At 36.8% G+C, this 18,964-nt stretch overlaps 1 long non-coding RNA gene across 1 annotated transcript in view; it reads left to right on the forward strand.

Moving 5' to 3' along the window:
- The window catches only part of LOC102131869 (uncharacterized), a 186,657-nt gene extending 169,533 nt beyond the window's left edge, over positions 1–17,124 (forward strand). Inside the window, exon 5 of the long non-coding RNA XR_006697650.2 lies at positions 15,310–17,124. This is a non-coding gene — a long non-coding RNA (uncharacterized lncRNA). The remainder of the gene's footprint in view (positions 1–15,309) is intronic.
- The last annotated feature ends 1,840 nt before the right edge of the window (positions 17,125–18,964 follow it).

An 18,964-nucleotide genomic window follows, 5' to 3' on the forward strand; every position in this document is an offset into this window, starting at 1 on the left:
ATATACATGCACATGACTAGTCTCTCAATTCTAAATAAGTGTTAAGTATCTTTAGTTCATACTTTTAGGTATTTGTTAAATTAACAGGAAGATGAACAAGAGTCCTTTCTTTTTATGAATGAGGAAATGGAAAAACAAAAAGGCAAAATGAATTTCCCGTGGTCACAAGGAAAGTCAGTGGCACATTTCCAACATATTTGATCTGACCCTTCTTGCTAGACTATGCTCCATTTAACTAGCTAAAGCACAGCAAACTCTAGTATTTGCTCCCCTAACTTTCTTTTTCAAAAAAGGTGTAAAAACACTCACTGAAGTGTGCAGGTTGGGCAGCAAAGCCAGATGTGGGAGTATGGCAGACTATGTGTGAACAGCCCTGACTCTTACAAGGTCAACAGAAGGCTGTGGGGTGTTCATTTGACATTATATGCAAGTCTGCACTCTCTTGAGGCACAGTAAGAGGAAAAGCCTTCCTGCCTTCCCATGACAATTCAGTATAAATGAAAATATGTATTTCTGTAAGTAAGTGAAGGACCTGAAAAGAAAAGAGTTGGAACTGACATATGCATTCTCTACTTCTTGCTGTCAGTTTAGCCGTGCACTTGCCTTTCAGTCCTGCAGATCCACATGTGCACAGGGGGACATATACTAGGTTATTCATTGTAACATTGTTTATTAACAGGGGGCAGAGGAAATAAGCTTGCTGTCCATCAGTAAGCTAATGGACTGTATTTAGTCAGGGTTCTCCAGAGAAAGAAAATGAAAGGCATAGACACACACACACACACACACACACACACACACACACACACACCCCTCAAAAGTTCATTGAAAAATGGAATTAAAAGATAAAAATAAAAAATATAAACTATTTCTCAACATAAACTCTTTCAAGTTCAAGACACTCTTATAAGCAACAATACCAGTCATTTAGTCCATCCTTTAAGAACTGAGAGTTGTGGGAATTCAAAGTCTTTTTTATACACTACTACCTTAAGAAAAATTGGTGCCCTTTAGAGATTTTTTTAAGACATGGAAACAAAAAGAAGTCAGAGGGAACCAAATCAGGACTGTAATGTGGATGCCTAGTGACTTCTCATTGAAACAGTCACAAAATTACTCTTGTTTAAAGAGGGGAATGAGCAGGAGCATTGTCATGGTGAAGAAGGACTCTGGCACTTTTCTGCTAAAACCTTGGCTGTTTCAAAGCCCTCACATAATCAGACATTATTGTTCTTTGGCCCTCCAGAAAGTCAACAAGCAAAATGCCTTGAGCACACCAAAAACTGTTGCCATGACTTTTGTGCTTGACTGGTGCGCTTTTGCTTTGACTGGAGCACTTCAGCCTCTCAGTAGCCATCACTTTGACTGTGATTTATCTTCAGTATTGTACTTGTAAAGCTGTATTTCATCTCTTGTTACAATACCTCAAAGAAAGGCTTCAGGATCTTGATCCCACTTATTTAAAATTGTCATTGAAAACTCTGCTCTTTTCTGCAGCTGATCTGGGCACAACAAATTTGGCATGTATTGAGTGGAAAGTTTGCTGAACTTTAATTTTTCAATCAGAAATGTGTAAGCTGAACCAATTGAGACATCTATGGTGTTGGCTATTTCTACTGTTAATCACTGGTCTTCTTCAATTAGGGCATGAGAAAGATAAATTTTTCTCTTGCAAATTGATATGGATGCTCTTCCTTTGCAGGTTTTGTCTTCAACATAGACTGGTTTCTTCTTTTTCTTTCCAACTTTTATTTTAGGTTCAGAGGATACATGTGCAGATTTGTTGCATGGGTAAACTGTATGTTACAGGGATTTGTTGTACAGATTATTTTGTCACCCAGGCAATAAGCATAGTACATACTAGGTAATTTTTTGATCCTCACTTTCCTTTCGCCCTTCACCCTCAAGTAGTCCATTGTGTCTATTGTTACCTTCTTTGTATCCGCCCACTTATAAAAAAGAGCATGTGGTATTTGGTTTTCTGTTACTGTGTTAATTCACTTAGGATAATGGCCTCCAGCTGCATCCACATTGCTGCAAAGGACATGACTTCATTTTTTTATGGCTACGTGGTATTCCATGATGTATATGTACCACATTTTCTTTACCCAGTTGATGGGCATCTAGGTTGATTTCATGTCTTTGCTATTGTGAATAGTGCTGTGATGAACATACAAGGCATATGTCTCTATGGTAGAACAATTTATATTCTTTTGAGTGTATACTTAGTAATGAGATTGCTGGGTCAAATCATAGTTCTGTTTTAAGTTCTTTAAGAAATGTCCGAACTGCTTTCTACAATGGCTGAACTAATTTACATTCCCACCGGAAGTGTACAAATGTTCCCTTTTCTCTGCTAACTTGCCAGCATCTGTTGTTTTTTGATTTTTTGGTAATAGCCATTCTGACAGGTGTGAGATGGTATCTCATTGTGGTTTTGATTTGCATTTCTCTAATGATTGGTGATGTTGAGCATTTTTTTCAAATACATGTTGGTCACTGTATGTCTTTTTCTGAGAAGTGTCTGTTTATGTGTTTTGCCCATTTTTTAGTGATTTTTTTTTTTGCTTGTTAATTTGTTTAAGTTCCTCTGATTATAGATATCAGACTTTTGTTGGATGCATAGTTTGCAAGTATTTTCTCCCATTCTGTAGGTTGTCTGTTTGCTTCGTTGATGGTTCCTTTTGCTGTGCAGAAGTTCTTTAGTTTAATGAGGTCCCGCTTGTCAATTTTTGTTTTTGTTGCAATTGCTTTTGGAGTCTTCATCATAATATCTTTGCCAAAGCCTATGTCCAGAATGGTATTGCCTAGGTTTTTTCCTAGGGTTTTTCTAGTTTTACGTTTTATATTTAAGACTTTAATCTGTCTTGAGTTGATTTTTGTACATGGCAAAAGGAATGGGTCCAGTTCTAATCTTCTGCATATGGCTAGCCAGTTATCCCAGCACCATTTACTGAATAAGGAGTCCTTTCCCCATTGCTTATTATCGTCAACTTTGTTGAAGATCAGGTGGTTGTAGGTGTGTGGCTTCATTTCTGTGTTGTCCCTTCTTAGAATGAGTAGTTCATTTGTAAACTGCTGATTTCCCTGGGGCATTGTCTCCATAAACTTTTAGTAAAGTATTATTGCTTTCACCCTTCTTCTACCCAAGCTTCATCATGTATTTGATGGTTTTTTCTTGCTTCAGTTTTAGCAGAATTCATGTTGCTTTGATAGGGACCCTTTTCAAACTGATGTCATATCTTTCTTAGTGTCTCAAACTAGATCCTATTCAGAAATGTTATAAAAATTTGAAATCCATGCATAGTTTTTTCATAGTGTGCATTTTTCATCAACTCTTTAAAGACACCAAGTGTGTGAGAGAGTGTGTGTGTGTGTGTGTTTGTAGAGAGAGAAAGAGTGAGAGAAAGAGAGGAGGGGAAGACTGGAACTATTATTATGAGGAATTAGCTCAGGCAATTATGGAGCCTGAGGAAATCTGGTAGTGTAATTCGGTCTGAGTCTGAGGACCTGAGAACCAGGGGAGCCAATGATGTAACTTCCAGTCCCAGGGAAGAAGATAAGATGGGATGTCCCAACTCAAGCAATGAGTCAGAAAACAGGGGCCAATTTCTCCTTTCTCTGCCTCTGTTCTATTCAGGTCCTGAATGAATTGGATCATGCTCACTCACATTGGACAATCTCCTTGAATGAGCTTACCAATTCAAATGCTAATGTCATCTGGAAATACCCTTACAGACACACCCAGATATAATGTTTAATCTGGGCACCCTGTGGCCCAGTGAAGTTGACACATGAAATTTGTTATTACATGGAAAGATTATGGTTTATTTGTTAATGGGAAATCTTAAGGTAGTTAAAGTAAATGAACTACTAGATCAGTAAGAATTGCTAAACCTCAAAAACAAAATGTAGAAAGAAATAAGGAAATGGAAGTTGTTGATGCCTTTTTTTTTTTTCTTTTTTTCCCATGGAATCTTGCTCTGTCACCAGGCTGGAGCGCAGTGGCGTGATCTCGGATCACTGCAATCTCCAACTCCCTGGTTCAAGCGATTCTCCTGCCTCAGTCTCCTGAGTAGCTGGAATTACAGGCATGTGCCACCACACCCAGCTAATTTTTGTATTTTTAGTAGAGACGGGGTTTCACCATGTTGGCCAGGATGGTCTCGATCTCCTGACCTCGTGATCCGCCTGGCTCAGCCTCCCAAAGTGCTGGGATTACAGGCATGAGCCACCACGCCCAGCCCTGTTGATGCCTTTTGACACTCTCAATGGTGCCCCTTTTCTTGTGGTCATGTAATCTCAGTGAAAACAAGATGAAGTTGATTTTTTTAAGGAGAATCTTGAAAAGATTTTGGATTAAAGATGTTTATTAGAGTATTGGTTTCTTTTTCCCATTCTGTTAGTAAGCTGCCAATGCTCATAAATTCTGTATGCAGAATTCCCAAGAAGATGTGGGACTGAACTACATACTGGATATTTTTTTATTTAAAAAGAAAAATTACCACCTTGCTGATGTGAACTAGGAAGTTAGGCTGCATCTCGGACTGGCCTTCGCTGGAGAGGTGCTTTGCTGTCTCGGAGTCTCAGTCACTGTGTTCCCTCCCCACCTGTCTCCATGGCTGTTTGCAGCCCTCCCAGGTAATTTGGGGTCTAGGCTGGACTTCCTTTGTGGTTTGCTTTTCTGCTTCTCACTCTTGTTGTATTTTTTTTTTTTTTTTTTTTTTTTTTTTTTTTTTTATTGAGACGGAGTCTCGCTCTGCCACCCAGGCTGGAGTGCAGTGGCTGGATCTCAGCTCACTGCAAGCTCCGCCTCCCGGGTTCACGCCATTCTCCTGCCTCAGCCTCCCGAGTAGCTGGGACTACAGGCGCCCACCACCTCGCCCGGCTAGTTTTTTGTATTTTTTAGTAGAGACAGGGTTTCACCGTGTCAGCCAGGATGGTCTCGATCTCCTGACCTCGTGATCCGCCCGTCTCGGCCTCCCAAAGTGCTGGGATTACAGGCTTGAGCCACCATGCCCGGCCTCTTGTTGTATTAAGAAGGATTCCATAAAGGGAGAGTGGCAACCCTGCTGCTGCTGTGCCTGACCAGAGTTCTTGAGGGGCCCTGACCCTAACCCTCCAGCTCAGCCCTGTGTACCTGACCCTGTAAATGAGTGGGGTTTGCTGACTATAATCCCTGACACCAGTAAAACCAAAAGGAGTCTTGGGGGCTCAGTATGAGAGCCAGGGTTACACACACTGCCAAGTAAGGACAAACTGCTAGGCTGTATCCCATAATTTCAGGATGAGAAACGTTAACAATAAAATTTTGTAGTACACATAAAAAAAAAAAAAGAAAAGAAAAATTAAATGTAAACTCTTTATTAAAAGACACATTTTCTAATATTATTTCTAAACTTTTAAGTTATTAATATAGAAATACACACAAATATTCCAAACATCAAGAATTATCAAAGGGTATGTAGAAGAAGTTTGTCCTACCAGTGTCTCCTATCTACTCAGTTTTCACTCCTCCCAACAAACACTGTTATTATTTTCATCTTGAAATAGATGTTTAAATCAACTAAAGAGATGTGTAATAGCTATGTTACCATGATAACTTCTTTATTAGGAAATTTATGTAAACATATTTAAGGAGAAGCTGGGACATATAAAACAATATGCCATTTGAAGACAGGTAAGACCCATTTACTACCACTGATGAACCTATCATCTAGTAAGAAAAATCAGCAAATGCACCCATAATAAAAGCCTCAGTACAGTCAGTTTTAGGTCCATCCCTTTGTCAGAATCCATGAGAGGTCACAAATTCTGATTTTTGTTCTGAGAGCCTGATTATTATAGCCATAATCATAAGGGCTGTACAAAATTACACCTGATTTGTTAAGGAGAGGAAACATTTGCAATGGCCTTAAATGATGGATATAATGCTGACATTGAAGGGAAAGGCATTACAAATGGATGGGACCACATTAACAAGCACGTAAAGCGAGGACAGGATGGGCACACTTAAAGAATTACAGGTAACCTGTTTTCATTGAATGGTAGTATATAGCCAAAATTTTCTTTATATTTTGGGAAATAATGAGAGACAAGCCAGGAAAATTTAATTTGAGAACATACTGTGGGAAAACCCTAAATCCTGGGATAATCCAGCATGTATAGGGAAGCGATTAAAAGCTTTTGCACAGGTGTATGTGACAGGATCAGGGCTGGGTTCCAGAAAACAAATTTAGTGACAATATAAACTTGAATTGGAGAATGTAAAACCTGGACACAAAAAAAGATGAGTTGGGATGGGATAAGCATACCTTCAGTTTTCCTAGGTTGGTTATAATGTATACCTATTCTCCTTACATAATTATTAATAGCACATTATTTTCATCTCAGAAGTGTCCTGGTTTGGATGATTAATTAATATGCTCCCTCTAGGAGATTTTTACAACATTACAGGCATGTGAAGATGAGAACTGGAACTGGGCATTTTCAAGACAGGAGTAACCTATATTATGTTTGGTAATAAGATGTGAGAGCAACAGAAAGAGTCTTGTTAAAGAACCATTTTAGGATTTTGAGCCCATTAAGTGAAGGGGAGATTGGTGGTACCAAGAAACAAAATAAGAAAGTTAGGAAAAGCAGTAAACTTAGAGTAGTGTAAAAAACATTATTATTGGTGGCCTATCTCTTACTTCCATCTCTTTCTTATGGGAAGAGACCCACATTTGTTCAGTTATTCACCTTTTGTTGCATAACTCCATTCTCAGGGAAAAGGAATTAATATTAGTCTAAACTCATAATGATAACTCTTTAATCATTGCCAGTCATTGGCTTGGAAAGGGTCATGTGACCTCATTCTGGCTAGTGAGATATGAGGGGACACCTACACCTACTGGGAAGGAAGACGTCTGAGAAAGATTTATTAGTTCTTATAAATAAGCATAAGGCAGACAGAGAGCCTTGTTCCTGCCTTCGGACAGTGGTAGGAGAAAAAATGGGAAGCCTGAAGTTGCCCCGTAATGATCTTGGGACCATGATGGCACGCATACAGAGTAGCGGGAGAAAGGCAGAGTGATGAGATAAAGGAATGCCAAGGATACTGGGGATGGAATTAATCACTTCTGGAGTCTCCCTACTTCAATTTGTTTTGTGAAGTGAAAAATCCCCTTACTGTTTAGAATATTTTGAATTGTGTCTTCTGTTGCTTGTATGCCCCAAATCCTTCGAAGTGATATGGAGGTAAGTACAGGGATAGGGTAGGGAGGGAGGAAATCACGAGTTTGACTTCTGATTAATATCTCAAGCTGGAGTAAGCATTTCATCTGAACTTCCACAGCCTTTCATCCATACTCATCTGCTCTCTTTTCCGTTTCTAACCAATACTATAGCTATCACAGTAGATGTCTTGCTTTTCTCATGAGATTGTATTAATCAATCTTTCTAGATTAAATTCAGTTTCACATTCATGTTGTATCTTTGTACCACAAAGGGCAATGCTCATATAATGGAAGTCCTGAATAAATATTTCTTCAATTAGTGAATATATTGAACAAAACTAAGTACCAGAAATCCTGAATAAGTATTTCTTCAATTAATGAATACATTGAACAGAACTAAGTAAGGCACTTAGTCCCAAATGTCAAAAATAAATGTATTATTTAGCCAATATTAGTGAGGTATACAGACAATTAGAGATGTTTGAGAAAAGGTTATAAGTGTATCTGCCATTTTGTATGCTGAGCTCTCTGGGTAATTCTGACATTGAAATTAATGTTTTTTCCAGGGTAATTGATCAAAATGTGTAAAAGTGTTTTAGATAACTAGACATGCTTTTCTGGAAAAGTACAAGAAGCATGAGACTTAATTTCAATAGAATAGGCACACTGGGCTTTAAAATCTGTTTTATTATGATGATGAGGATAAATATGTGTACGTGAAATCGCTTTGAGCTCTTTGGAAGCTGCTATATGAATCAAATATAATGTAAACATTGATGATACATATTTGCAGTTGCCAGATTTTTATCAGTGTTAAATTGATGCCCATGTCAAAAAAAAAAAAAAAAGCTGATGTTTCTTATCTCAGGAAGTGAAGAAAAAATAATGATACATAGAACTGCAGATGATGGTCATTGCTTTGCATGATTGTTATTGCTTTGGAACTTTAAGACTTCACATCATTTTGACCCTGGAGATAATTTCATGCTTTCTAACACTTGAAGCTACTTACACTAACACTTGAAGTTGGAGAACTTTGGGTTTGTCAGATTATAAATATAAAGAATGGCAAGGTTCCAAAAAAACCAATCTATTAGTAATATCCTGAAATAGAGGCCGATTTTTATAGGATATAAAATTGTTTTGTGAAGGATATAGAGGGATAGAGGTGGACTTGAGATGGCCAGGACCAAATGAGAAAAGAACTATAGATAAAGTGACTAATTAATTATCTAAATATAAGATGTGTTTTACTTTTAAAGGAATCAATAAAAATAATTAAAAGTGTATCATTTTTATAGCATTTATTTATTGGAGAAGAAATTGGTTTATTATATAGGTAGATCTGTAAAACATATACTTAAAATATTTTCAAATAAATATGTTTATAAAATATATTTAATAAATACATATTAAATATAACCAATACATATTAATATTTAACCAAAATACATTTATTAAATATATTGCATACACATAATACATTTATAACATATAATCAAAAATAAATTATTTTATTTATTTGTTATGGTATTTATAATTGTTATTATAAATTCATACATTCATAAATCAAATAAAATATTACTATTACACTAGTATACATTAAATAAACCTTTTAAAGAACTTCTTTATATCAATTACCTGAACATTAAAAATTTAAAAAGCAGGTAACAATACTTGTGTGCTTATATAATTTCTCTAATTCTCTTTATTAATAGTATTTTGTTTAAATATTTAGTCTTTTTTCCATAAAAATGCCTGAAATTGTCTTCAAGTTTCAAATTATGGTTAATTGCATTTTCAGTTGGTTCCTTTACTATAGACCATAATCTTTTTAATAGGGAAAATGTTATCTTCTGGTGCTGTTGTAATGTAAATTCAGATAAAATTCTGTCAAATGGAGGGCAATGTCAATTCTAATTTTATGTTAAATGTCTAAATATTTCCACAAGCATTGTATGTTTGTCTCCATTTAGAGTATCTTTCTTCAACAAATATGTTTATAAGACAAAACTCACAATAAGTTTTTTCATTATTCAAGTGTTTTGCCACATTTATATACTGCAATATCATAGGTCTTCTTAATTTTATTTCATCCTATTGCAAAATAGACTTTTATATAATAAAAGTTATGCTGCATCAAGATTCTTTGCAAAAGTCAAGGCATTTGAAAGTACAGTTGTATAATTTCAAAATCATATATAGTACATTGAACTCTCTTGGTTTAATTTGTCCTCTTTTGTTCATAGAATATATTTCAGTGTATTCTATTTACACATTTTATTTATTTATTTATTTTGAGACAGAGATTCACTCTGTCATGCAGTCTGGAGTGCAGTGACACCACCTCACCTCACTGCAACCTCTGCCTCATGGGCTCAAGCAATTCTCCTGCTTCAGCCTCCCAAGTAGCTGGGGCTACAGGCACATGCTGCCACACCCAGCTAACTTGTATTTTAGTAGAGACAGGGTTTCACCATGTTGCTCAGGCTGGTCTCGAACTCATGAGCTCAGGCAATCCACCCGCCTTGGCCTCCCAAAGTGCTAGGATTACAGGCATGAACCACTGTGCCAGGACACAAATTTCATTTTTATTAACTATAATTTGCTAACAGGCTCAAAAGCTGAAGTTGTATTCACATAGTCTGTTGATGATGTGATGTCTAACTGATTTTGAACACAATAGAACTATAATTAATAGAGAAGACTTATTTTCTAAAAGGTGACCAATACCATGGTAGGACATTAGATTGACTTAGAAATTAATTATTTAAAGAGACAAATATTTAAAAATTCAATTTATGATGGGTAGCTAAGGGAGAAATTGCATGCTATGATGCTAAATTATTCTTGACATCAGCATTGACAAAGAAATTCAAGTATATTTCTGATGTATAGATTTCTTAATTTAGTAAAATTACTATTTTTTCATGATATTATATTCACTAAAATTTGTATTTGTATTTTCACTGCAAAAGCAATAAATTTTATCTCCAATGATAAACTTTTAAAATGACTCATCATTCACTATAATGAGATATATTTTATTTTTAATAGAATGAAATGGCAAAATACTTTAATTCCATGAATTAGATGAAAAAACATTTATTAGTGGAATTAACTGATTTTCTATTGAAGTATCTGATAATACTGATATATGGTATTATAAAATTATTTGCACTTTTTTTCTAGTACCAGAACCAACATATTAACAATTAATGCTTTATTTCTCATATGTGCACAAAAACCTTCAATATTTGAGTGAAAGAGTTATTTGATCTAAATGAAAAGTCATGCTTTATGAAGTCTTATGTAAACTCATCATGTGTAGCTTCATATGTTAAATCATCATCTTTGGGCACTATTAATTTTTTTGGTAGATACTTCAGATATTTATATCATCTAGTGTCTAGATAATTGATAACATCACTGTGGCCCCAATGGTTGGTAGTTAATATTAACAAGTATCTTATGAAAGTAACACATTCATCATAGTCATGAACTTTCAAAAAAGTCATTGTTCTTACATGATTCCTTGCAAAAGAAGAAAGCATATAGAACTGTTCAGCCTCTATTTTCCACACATGTTTCATGCCCACCAATAAATAATACATTTATTATTGCCCATGTTTTCCATTAGCCCTGCAGGATATAGGCCTGGGAGCTTTGGGCATCTCACAGGCCTCAGTGTAGACCAAGGCACAACCAGCTAGTACATCAAGCAACTGATACAGCTAACAGTATCAAGTACTTCTCCCTCCACCACTAGAGAGCAGAAGGAGTTGGGCATCCCCAGCTACTTGCATCCAAGCATATACATTTCATCAGCGAGGGCCAGGCATGCTATCCTTTAAATGAAAGTATAGGCTGGGTGTGGTGCATCATGCCTGTAATCCCAGCACTTTGGGCTGCCAAGGTGGGTGGATCATGAGGTCAGGAGATCGAGACCATCCTGGTGAACACAGTGAAACCCAGTCTCTACTAAAAAATACAAAAAATTGGCCAGGCATGGTGGCAGGCGCCTGTAGTCCCAGCTACTTGACAGGCTGAGGCAGGAGATGGCTTTAACCCAGGGGGCAGAGCTTGCAGTGAGCCGAGATCGCGCCACTGCACTCCAGCTTGGGTGACAGAGCGAGACTCCATCTCAACATCAAAAAAAAAAAAAAAAAAAAAGAAAGTATAGTAGATCATTATAATAATGGTCTCCCATGAAGCCTGCCTTTCTGTGTAAATGCCCTTCTGCAGTAATGTTGTCACTCCTCCATCAAGAGATAGAATTTATTGTTCCATTATCTTTAATATCCTGAGACCTTATGTCTTGTTTAGTTAAGCTGCTAAATTTGGGTGGTTTAGTATGCAGCAATAAATAGCTGATACAGAAGGTGTTAATTATGTTTCATCTGGAAGGATCAGCCAAAGATAGATGAGTTATTACTGTTCATCCCTCAGCGTTTTCCATGCATTAAGTGTGAACCCTGACACCACACATGTATTTTACATGCTACTAGATGAGACTATGTCAGAAGCTGAAGTACAAAATAGAGGCCTATCAAACTCATCCTGGCTTATTTTAATGCAGCTGTTAATAATGTATCATTAATTTTTTTTAGAAAAAAGCCATCTGTACTAATGCTAAATCCAATGAGTTGCCAACATACCAAGCACAAATCATGACTGTGCCAGGAAAATGAAACATCTGGTCACATTAACCATAGTCCAAAATAAAGCTGATCATCAGAAATCAGGGTTCTACCAATTCTGTGCAAAATTCACATGGGAAGACCTTGAAAGTGCTCAAAATTCCATTGGTTGAAATCTGGACATACAGAAAATAGATTTCTTTTCACTCTTGTTTGACTAACAGTTAAAATATGACTCTGTGAGATTTCACCTACAATGGTCAGTAAGATTAGATATCAATTCTCTTAATAGTAGATATATTTAAATTCTTTTCTTTGTGGGATTAATAGTTTTTCAAACCTATGGTGATATTTTCTCCCAATGAACCCCTTAGAGCACTGGAACATCTGTGAGCCAAAAGTCCTCCTACACCCTTACTAAGAATTATTGAAGGCATTTCCATCCACTCCTTACCACATTTCTGAAATCTTACTTTTCTTATACATTCTTTCTTTGTTGTACAGTATTGGACCAGGATGGAAAGTTAAAAATCCAAATTGATTTTTGAAGGATGAAAGGGAAAGAGTAATATTCTAAGGATGTGTATAATTTCATTTTCTCCCAGTATGTGATTTTGTATTTGTGCAGTGGCTTGATGTTATTTTTTAAAAAGTGGCAGACATTCTTGGCAGAAATTGCTTCTGTCTAGAATCAGGTGTTAAGAAACCAATTTTCTACATTATGCTGGCTAAGTACATGAACACCTAGTGGCACACACACAAACACACATTCTTCATATGAGTATTTAGAGGGTAGCTAGTGGGATCTTTTCACTTGGGGGCGGCCATCAATCTTTGGAAACCTGTTGTAACTGCCTATATGGTATGTGTTTGAAGTGTTTCTGGCAAATGTAAGTCACCAGGAAGGCCAAGTGCAGCACCCTGTATGTAATAGGATTATGCAGAGGCATGCCCACTCTGTCTGTGACTGCTGGAGCAGGGAAAGCAGGCATCCCCAGCTTAACTAATAACCTTCATTCGCCTACTCAAAATGCTTTGTGAAAGGCTTCCTGCTTCTCTTCAAACCACTGCTTTTAAACTTTTACTTTCCTGATTATTTCTATGAATTGAGTAACACAAAAGATTCTTTTTAATAATTAATTTGGTTTGTGTTATTTGTCACATAGGTCTGTTTTGGAAGTTTCTATTTGACATAAGTCTTGATATTTGTAATTTGTACCTTTTCTTTTACTGTTATACATTTAAATATTCTTTAAATACATACACACAGTGTCACAGTCTCACACATATGGACTCATGACACATACAAAAGGAAAATCCTAACCTTTAAAAGTTACTGATAACACTATTGGAATTCAAAATCCCAAATGTTTCAAAATCTTTACTATGACCAACTTAAATTCTTATATAAATTGTAAAATTTAATTTAAATGGGACGAAGGAAAGAGGAGGATAAAAGATGAAAAAAGGGAGAGCCTGGGGATAAAAAACCCATGACTAGATCCAGTAGTTAAACTAGAAAGATATCACAGTTTTGAAAAAAATCCGAGAGAGAGAGAGAGAGAGAGAGAGAGAGAGAGAGAGAGAGATTTTTAAGCCCGGAAGAGGAATTGGTGTGATCAGAGTGATAATAACCCAGAACAGGACAATCACTCCTAGTCCCTGACAGAGCTGAGAGCAGCTGAAACCTTTCTTAGGGGAATGTTAGAAAATTCCTCTTTTCCAGAAGGAAACACATTATTTTATCAACAGATTAGGACTATCACAAGCCACAGCCTATTAAACAGACTGTCTCTTGACTCTCATCCAGTTCTAGTGCCAATTTTCTTTGTATATATGAACAAAGACACAATCCCTTGTGTTTGTTTGTCTTCAGAACATGGAATCTGTGTTGCTTAGTTCACAGCAATAGTCATCCTGAGCATGCACCACAAGACAACACCCTGACAGCCTATGTGTTAGCAGCCTATTTTTGAGTGCTGGACTATTTGAGATATTAAATCAGGTTCCACTATGTTTGTACTCCCTTAGTTTCAATGGTAATAATGATTTCTTGGGGTTTCACATCCATTTGTTTAGGCCACTATCTCATCTATCACCCCTAAACTAGCCTCTGAAATATTATTATTCCATTTTACACAGACATCAGGCTCAAATTGGAAATGCATATATTTATATTGTGTATTCAGCGTCAGTGATTGCCTGTCTACCCATGTCCACTCCTAAGAAAACTGCCCTGTCCACTATCGTGGCTACATTGGTGACCATGTACTGTAGTAGTAGACCCATTCTCTACTCCCATTTAAATCCCCCACCTTGATCACACACAACTGCTTGGTTCTGACATAGTTGACTGACCAAGGGACCTCTCCAATGAATATGCCTGCCAGCAACCAGTAAAACTTCTGGAATGAAATGCTTATCTTAGCCAATCAGATCCTTGCTCTTGGGAATCAGGAAACACACAGAGAAAGTCAATCAGAGGAATAGCAGAAGCTAAAAAGTCACGATCAGGGACAGCTTTGTGGCATGTATTCTGTGCAGTCACCCAGGACTCCAAGCTTAGAAAGGTCCCAGCCTTGGTTTAATCCTCCACTGTAGCCATCTTGAAATCCTTAATTTTTGAACAGGGACCTTGCATATTCATTTTGAACTAGGCCCCACAAGTTATACAGCAGGTCCCGGTCATGATGTAGAAATTAGAGTAATAATTTTTAACTTGAGGAATGGGCTCTTAGAGAAATACTAGAATCTCTGGGAAGTGGGGGATGGTTAGAGGCAGGTGAAAAATTTGAGAAGACATGTTCAATTTTATAATTTAGTTTTATTTATAAAAACCTAATAAAACTATTATTTTTATAATGGCAATTCCAGAAAACTAAACACAACCACATTGTTTTTGCTGCTGGGTTACAAAGAAAATACAGAGATTCCTAACTGAAGTTTCTACTCCCCTAGTCCTAAGGAATGTGTTAAAATTTCTGGGGAAAGTGTGAATAAGATGTTTATATTTATGAAAAGTTAGCATTGGTTTAAAGGGTTGAGAAACACTGGAGTAGGAAGAAATTGGGTGGCCGTGATGAAGTCAGTGGGAGCTGGTTACAGGGAGTGGACTGGAGGAACAGAGGGCTGGCAGTGCTAACCTGAATTCAGATCTTTCCTAACACCTCATTTAATCAGCCCATATGCCCTGTCTTCAGATATCTGAGATCCACATGCTGCCTATTGCTCATTGATAGAGAACAAAAAAGTGTACTTAGTGTTTACAAAGAATACAGACTCTCATTTCTTTCTGTATACACACAATTAGCAGGGGCCTGATTATTTTTGAAAATCAAATAAAGTTAGCATGTAATTGGTGTAATTATAATGTTAATATCTAAGCTATTTCTTTTTACCTGAAGGTCGAGAAGTGCTTTCAAATCCACATACTGTCTGCTTCCTCCCCCCAGCTCTGGGATAGTTAGAAGAGATTTTGCATTGATTTGAGAAGAAAGCTTTCTTTTGCAAAAGCCCAGGAACACCTTCCAGCTCCTCTAGTGGCACCTATAACATTAATGGAATAAAATTCTTAGGACATCAGGAAAACAGTTCTTCACCTGTAAGTACAAAAACACAGTCTCAAATTAAAGAAAAATAATTATTAGGGCTTTCAGCTCTTTCAGATGATCTATTAATGAGATAATTGAGAACTGCTTGAAAATGTGAATTTCTTTTTTCATTTCAAAATGTGTCAGGTGTTTTATGTTGATGTAGATGCCAAGATGCTGGTATTTCATTTGTAATTCATTTGGGAACTAGCATTGAATGGAAGTTTGAATACCCTATAAGCAATGTCCAGATATTTTGTATATTTCAAGTGTGAACATTTATCTTTGTCTCTTTTACCAGACTAGAAAATGTCTGTATAGCAAATATTTATTTTTTTCAATTGAAGTAACTTAAAATGTTATTCTGAGGAAATTTTCAGAATTGCATGACAGCTCTTGGAATAGCTAAAGACCCCTGGGGTGCTGTAATCCAAATAATGAAAATGTTAAAAAAAATAGTATGGTAAAGTAATCTGAAGCAACTAAGGATGAAACGTTACACTTTTGTGGAATGTACACACACATACACACACACACCCCATCTTTTTATCAACAAACACCCACTCCCATGTTCACCTTAAGCCAAAAAATTCATCTTTCCAGAGTTTTAAAACCCTGTAACAATATTCTCATTACATAATACTGATCATTTACTTTATAGCATTAAGTATGTTTTTCCAATGTAATTTCCTGGGAGATAACAATAATAACAGTGTCCAAAATTGTATAATCATGAAGAAATGAGGCAAAGAAAAAGTAGTTTGGTTTTTCCTCTAACCAGTTATAAAATAAAGCATTTTAACTGTTTAAAAAAGGGAAAACCCAGAATTTTTTTTAAAAGGGGGAAAAACAGCATTTTAAGAAAGAAGTGAGGGAAAAGTAGATATAGTGGCTTAAGTGATTAAACTATATTCCTCAGTGATATGATTTTTTTAAAATTTCCTGTGTTAAAGTCTTGACCCAAGAGAGTAGAGATCTGTCTCTCATGAAAAAAAGTTAAGATGATTATTGAAACACAGAATCTTAGCATTAGAATGAAAGTTGGAGATAATCTAGACCAGTGGTTCTCAAAGTGTGGCCTCTAGACCAGCAGCATCAGTATCACCCGAGAACTTGTTAATAATGCAAATTCTTGGGATCCTCTGTAGACCTACTAAATCAGAATCTCTGGAAATGGGACCTAGCAATCTATGTTTTAACAAGTCCTTCATACTAAAGTTTGATAACCACTGATCAATACCATCCTTCCAGCTGCTAATGAATTCCCTACCATGGCAATTCTAACAGAAATTTATCCAGGCATGTCATAACATATGCAAAGCAGCACAATCAGTGTCTGGTGATTTATTTGCTCTTTAGTTCAGCCAAATCTAGGTTCTTATCTTACAACTAGGAAAAATTAGGCAGGTGAACACATTGAAAGGTGAAGAGGGCAGAGTTTATTGGTGAAAGGAAAGCTCTCCATAAAAAAGAGGGGTCCTGCACACAGGTTTCTACCTCACAAATTGAATACCAGGCCACTACACACAAGCTGAAGAGGCCATGTCCCTTCCCTGCATAAGGTGCGGATTCCTGGTGGCTCCACCCCATTCTTCCAGTGTTCATGTGGGCCCTTAGTCTGAGCCACTCCACATTGATTTATTTCCCTTACTGCACATGTGTTAAGGGACAGAAGTTTTCACCGTAGGTATGGTTAGGCAAGCCTCCTGTGCACAATGACCTGGAGGGTCGGAGGTTCTCTGGGTACTCTTCCTTATCTGCCTAGGCATTTGGCTGTCTCTATCATTCCCCCGTCTGAAGAAGTACATCTAATAGCCGTTAGAATAAGGATAAGGACGATGATTGATCTTAACTGCTTTCTGCTGCCTCTATCATTCCCCCATCTAAAGAAGTACATCTAACAGCCGTTAGAATAAGGATAAGGATGATGATTGATCTTAATTGCTTTCTGCTGACAGGGGGTGCTGTTTTTGAATAACATCAGTCAGCTCTCCCTCAGAGGCCTATCTAAGGGTCCCTGGTGAAAGGGGGCCATCATTTGAGGCTCTGGTTGCATGATTGTTTGGAGTTCAATGGCCTAAAGGCAAGAAGAGACACCAGGTTATTAGAAGGCATGTATCAAAACAAAACAAAAGGTAAAGGTAAGGACAGCTCAAAAATTCCAAGGCTACCAGCATGCCCAGGTAACTGGTGGCTATAGTTTTGCCTGCTAAGATTTGGGTGCATGGGGCTTGGCTTTGGTGAGCTCCCTTGGTCTTATTTTCCCAAAACAAGAAACCTCCAGGTTATGGGCACCCCATTCACCTCCATCACCTGGCAGGAATTGCAGGATAATTGCCCAGAACTAGAATATTGATCCAGATTTTTATACTACCCATCTCTTTTTTGTTTCTTCTGGGCTGCAGTTGGAGATTGCTGGTTGGTTCACGGGAATAAGCAGGGTTAGTTTAAAATGTAGGTGAAAAACTTAACAACAACTAATGAGTCTACAATTTAATGACAAATGCATAGTAAGTCTTGAAACATAATTTCTCAGTCCTCATTTTTGTTAAAAACAAATTATAATAGTACTGAGTTGTTTGCAAAATAAACTTTAGTCTTATACTTGGCCTTATTACTTGCATAAAGTGCAGCAAGAATAATTACTTTTACAGTCTTTTAAAATTGGCTTTGATAGAACTTTGTTCCACAAGGAATCTCAGATAGGACTTTTGAAAACCAAGACCAGCCAGGGGTTTGTACCCTCAAATTCCTATGAGTTGAGTGAATTATTCTCCTGTTGGGATCCCAAGAATATGCGGTTTTGGGGCCTATTAGAAAGTGACATTCTTCACTCACTACAGATTAATAACCTTGTACCGGGACTGTGTAGACAAGGTATGAGGCCGGTTTCCCCAAGGGGCTTTTATCAGCTTTGCAAGTCGAGCTTGATTCCTTAAAGGGAAGTATACCCTTCCAGTCAAAGCCTTGGTAAAACAACCAGCTTCTCCAATTGCATCCTATTGCAAAAGAAAATAGATTCTTATTGCACTGATGAAAATAACTATATTGTCATAAGAATACTCACAGATAGTTTCCAAATTCTATAGGAACCATGCAAAGAGAAACAAACATGCTCCAAATTTTGTTCACAGGAGTCTACCTTACTCAATTATTAAAGACTGTAAATAGCTCAAAATAAAAGTTTCCTTGACTCTGAAAAACAAAACAAAGATCAGCAATGTTTTAAGCAAAAGTTTTAAAAACGATTACTTCAGTTTTCTATTAGTTTAGTCAATTCAGTTAACTCTTGTATTGATATTTCTAAACATTTCAGTTCTTCATGAGTCCTGTATGTTTTTCCTTTATTCCAATGTCACAATTTACAAAGTTATCAGAAACCTGCATTTGAGAGCACCTGTCAAAGTTCTATAGCTTATTATAAACCACTTTTAAAGAGGATCAAAACAGGACAACAATTGTCTATGGATAACAAAATTTCCAGGGTAGTTACAGTCAAAAACATTATTGACAAAGA

The sequence above is a fragment of the Macaca fascicularis genome, chromosome 4, assembly GCF_037993035.2.
Source record: "Macaca fascicularis isolate 582-1 chromosome 4, T2T-MFA8v1.1".
NCBI classification, from domain to species: Eukaryota; Metazoa; Chordata; class Mammalia; order Primates; family Cercopithecidae; genus Macaca; species Macaca fascicularis.